Genomic DNA, 4,916 nt, shown 5'->3' with positions numbered 1-4,916 from the left:
GATATTGCCTATACTGTAGGTCTACAACACATTATTCATCTCCATCACCATCGTCACCTTCAACTTCAAATTCTCTTATTCTCCTTCTCATTCTTTCTTCAATTGAACTCACAGAGTGTATAAATGGAACCAAAGGGACCTATGATGGTGCGTTCACACAGGCAGATTAAAAGATGCACGCCACCATTCATTTTCAATGGAAACCATGCGACATGAAGATACAAAGATACATCCGACGTTTTGTAGCTGTAGCTCTAGCGACAAAGATACAAAGCTACACATTCAAGTTGAGCTGGGTTCAACTTCCGGATACAAAGATACAAAACTACAACTGTAGCTCCGATGTCGTTTTTTAATCTGCCCCGTGTGAACACACCATTAGGGTCCAGGATTATACTGTTCTTACTTTGTCCTTCTTCTCCTTGTTTTTCCACCTTCTCGTGTTTGTCTTTGTCTTTGACAATATCGACACCATTGTTCTGTGTTAATGTCTTCAGTATTGATTCTAGTCAGTCCCAGCTCCTCAATGTCTGTGGACTGGACACGGCAAGAGCCTCATCAGTGCTAATTGAATTAGGTCAGTTTTTATGCTCTCAGAGTTGAATTAGCACTGAGGATTTTACTGTGGGGGCTGATATCAATGTGCCTATTGCTCATGAATTTTGAGACAAAGAAAAGAGTTTGCACTATAGCTTCGTGCCACAACACACAGGAGGAAAAAGGGAGTTGTTTTTCATACCTTGATCAGCTGTATTGTCACCTCCATTTATATTAGGGCTTGTCACATTATTACATGATAGCCTGATTGCAATTGTTTGCGATAATCGCAATTATATATTTGCCCAATTGTCATAATCGTTTCCATGATGAAAAATGTTTCATACATTTTTGAGACATTTTCAAAATGTAGTGATGCGATGCGTTGTGAGCTTGTAGATCGGCTATTTCCACTATTTTTAAAGACTTTTGAAAGTACAAAGTTATATGTCAGTCATTTCTTTGTATGTTTAACCCTTTTAAGACCGGGAGAAGCATCTGTGTCATTTTAGAATTTGACCTAAAAATAATTATTTTACACTTTGGCTATTCAAAAATAGCAGATCTACAAGCTCGTAGCGCGGCAACGAGCTTGTAGATCTGCTATTTTTGAAAAATCGTGAAAATGTGTGCAAATCTTTGAATATATATATTTTTAAAGCGAACATTTTTAACTCAAATCTTTGCTTCTGGGACACTGGAACAAAACATTTTGAGATGGGGGTCCGTGGCCAAATACATATCATTTTGGGGGTCCTTGACATGAAAACGTTTGAGAACCACTGATAAACCCAATTATTTGTAGGCCTACGGACAATTATTGGTCAAGTAAAATGTCATGATGGTGACAGCCCTCCATTATGACCCCGTTCACAAAGGCCTCGCTGCTGTTTTTGTCATTTCTGTTTGTTTGGTATTTTGCAAACAGCTAATGGAGAAATTGGAAGAGGTCCAGAGTTAATGGTGAAATTGGAGCACACAGGGACTAATGAATAAAGAGTTTACACAGAAAGTGCCATAGATTCATTTGGAGAAAGACACATAAACCAACAACACCATGACCTGACATTGATCACTTAAACAATGCCACAATAGATGATTCAGTCTTTTAAAAGGCCTTTTGTCAAACAGAGAATCAAGCTATCCTATAGTGTCTAGTACCAGTTATCTAAGAAGAAGATCAGGTCTCACACTATTGTCAAATGTTGAAGACCATTTTGAGGGAAAGCTCTCAAAATAGACTGAATTAAAAAGGGAGAATCAACGTATTTGATTTCTGTCATCTTTAACACATAATATACACCTGTTGAGTATTGATTACGGTCACGTTTCAGAGCTTTAGCCAGTGACTAACTGTTTTCAGCACTACGGACAGCGACTTATCACAAAGGAGAGACGGTGATAAGGGAGGGGAAAGAGAGAAAGATGAAGAAAGAGAATTAATTAAAGGGGTAAAGAGCCAAGGGGGAGGGAGGGTGAAGAGAGAGGAGAGAGAGAGAGAGAGAGAGAGAGAGAGAGAGAGAGAGAGAGAGAGAGAGAGAGAGAGAGAGATGAGAGAGAGAGAAGAGAGAAGAGAGAGAGAGAGAGGAGAGAGAGATAGAGAGAGAGAGAGAGAGAGAGAGAGAGAGAGAGAGAGAGAGAGAGAGAGAGAGAGAGATATGATGATCTGGTCTGGTCATGTCATTAGGGATTAGCCCAGATCCAATGCTTGAAGCTTTCTGTGAGTGAGTGCTCACAGCTCATGCTTATAGTTACCCACACACACACACATTACTTTCTCACTGTTTGTGAGAGAGAGAGAGAGGCTAAAGAGAGTTGTTGTTTTGTCACAGATCAGAAGGCATGAACTAATAGGATCTACAGTATACATATAGGCTCATCCAAGGGCGCCCTATAGGAGTAGCACCAGCCAGCCAGGGGTTGGAAACTCAATAGCATCTCAGCATCACACCTCTCCTCTCCTCTCCTCTCCTCTCCTCTCCTCTCCTCTGAGCACAAAGACAATAGAAGCATCACGGGTTCAAGTCAAAATCCCTTTCTCACACACACACACGCGCAAGTCAAACCATCAATTTCTCATCATGATATCAGCAGACGGACGGACGGATTTCTGCTGCAGACTCACCAACAATAGACTTTATGCGATATAGTGAAACGTCCCACCCTTTCTAGCCTACGGTGTCCGAGTCGGGTTAGCTGCGCCTCCCTCCCTCTCTCTCTTTCTCTCTCGCTCTCTTTCTCTCTTTCTCTCTCTCTCTCTCTCTCCTCTCGAAACCCCAGACGGACGGAGTCTGTAGCAGTGTTGCCAGGTTTTGCGAGAGAAACAAGCAACCATGTCTATGAAAACAAAAGAAGCGAGCCCTTCGCCCTAGAATTGAAAAAAGCCGATCTACAAGCTCATAACGTGTTGGAATATTTTTTGAAAAATGTGGAATATTTTTTAAACATTTTAACAACACAAATCTTGTATGGGGGTCCGCGGACAACATAGGGCAGGCTATATTCATTTGGTGTGCTTGACATGAAAATGTGTGAGCACCACTTGTTTATACAACAATAGGAAACAAGCCCCAAATATGCAACTTCACTTTAGAAACACGCCCAAAAAAACGCAACCCACAAACTACCAATATTTACAAGCAACTTTACAGAAAAACAAGCCCAAAGTTGCTTCTAATAAGCGGACATGGCAACACTGCTGCTGTACCGCAACTCCGGTCCCGGTGGGGAAAGCGACGCCCGCGCCGAGCCCTCTCTCTCTCTTCTCTCTATCTGGAATACTGTATACACACGCACGGTGCGCGCTCCCTCCGGGCAGGTGAGCTTCGGCGAAGGAAACATCCCTAAAAAATGTGAGGCTATATACTCACAGTCATCAAACCTATGTGATGGCATAATACGCTATAATACAATTATGCGTCATATATATCGCTCAGGAACCGCAAAGACATGACAGGGAAGACCAGCCTATATGCCAGTCGAGAGAGAGACAAGGTTATACGGATTAGACCTAGAGAGAAATCAGAGGAATTAAAGGGGGAAAAGCGCACTCACTTTGACCCGGGTGGTTAAAGGATGCCCATGTTGTCGGATGCTGCAGTCAGTCAGTCAGCCAGGAGCAGCAGCAGCATCTCTCGGCTCTGCTTGGCGCGGAGGGGGGCGGGGCGGGGCGGCTGTGGGCTGATGATGTAAAAAAGCCTTAAATCATTCAGAAGTCCGCTGCACAGCACCACGTGACCGCCCACACTGTCTGTCTATTATTTATCCGGTATGCTTCCTGATTCCCCCTCCTCTCCTCTCCTCTCCTCCTCTCCTCCTCTCCTCCTCCCCTCGCCCTGCTTTAGGCCAGTGGCCATCCTTTGGGTTGGGGGGGGGGTAGTCCCAGGAATTTGAAGATCTTTTTAAATACCTAAAAGAAAATGGAAAGAAAAGGAAAAGATCATTACTGCATCAAAAGTAATAAACAAACTACAGCCTAGGCCTACTATAAAAACTGGTCAAACATTGGCTAAAGATTGTCAATAATATGAGAAAGACGTGAAAATAGCCGATCTATACAAGCTCACTACGCCTCGCAATGGGAGGCGTTGTGAGCTCGTAGATATGCTATTTTCACAATAGGCTACTTACTGTATCCGTGGAACTACAAGGCCCTCAATAACCAGGCTCCCCGCTACCTCTCTGACCTATACGCCAAACGCCACACCCCCTCCTGCTCCTTCAGGCCTGGTGATGCCAACCCCCTGGACTTCCCCAAAAAACGAATAAACGCACCTGGGGTGACAGGGCTTTTTAAGTTGCAGCCCCCTCCCTCTGGAATTAACCCACTCCCACCTCACCTCACATCAAACTCTTGCCGTGTTCATAGCCTCCCTCAAAACCCACCTTTTCAGACTTGCTTTCTCCGTCTAAGTGAAACCATTTATTTCGTTTATTTTGATTTGTTTTGTAAAGCGACTTTGGGTACTAAGAAAAGCGCTATATAAGTCTGATGTATTATTATTATTATTATTATTATTATTTATTATTATTGTATTGGAATGGTATGCATCTGCCACGACAATAATTGACACTACTCTCTACTTAGCCAGTATATAGCGCTGGGTGATTTCTTGTACATGGAAGTGAGGACAGACTCCTTAAACCCTTCCTATTTCTTCTTACTTTAACGAGCACCTCCCACTGGCTGTGCATGAGTGCTGTCTAATTGGAAACCTACAGTACTTTGACATTTTATTACAGTGCAATCATCTAAAGGTAGACTATAATTTAATATAGTATAAAGTACTTATATACCACTGATTATATTATACTCAGTGAGAAAGTACTTGGTATTTATACGGAAATATGAACTGCTTCGCCGTTTGTTTACAGACCTG

The 4,916-nt window shown here is 42.7% G+C and overlaps 1 protein-coding gene across 1 annotated transcript in view; it reads right to left on the bottom strand.

The window, feature by feature from the left end:
• slc7a14a (solute carrier family 7 member 14a) overlaps positions 1-3,620 on the bottom strand; it is a 39,768-nt gene extending 36,148 nt beyond the window's left edge. Inside the window, exon 1 of the mRNA XM_080413636.1 lies at positions 3,592-3,620. The gene's annotated coding sequence lies outside the window, so the exon portion shown is untranslated. The remainder of the gene's footprint in view (positions 1-3,591) is intronic.
• Between the last annotated feature and the right edge of the window lie 1,296 nt (positions 3,621-4,916).

Source organism: Gymnoscopelus braueri (genome assembly GCF_963280865.1).
Source record: "Gymnoscopelus braueri genome assembly, chromosome: 19".
NCBI classification, from domain to species: Eukaryota; Metazoa; Chordata; class Actinopteri; order Myctophiformes; family Myctophidae; genus Gymnoscopelus; species Gymnoscopelus braueri.
This window is presented reverse-complemented; position numbering and strand designations above follow the sequence as displayed.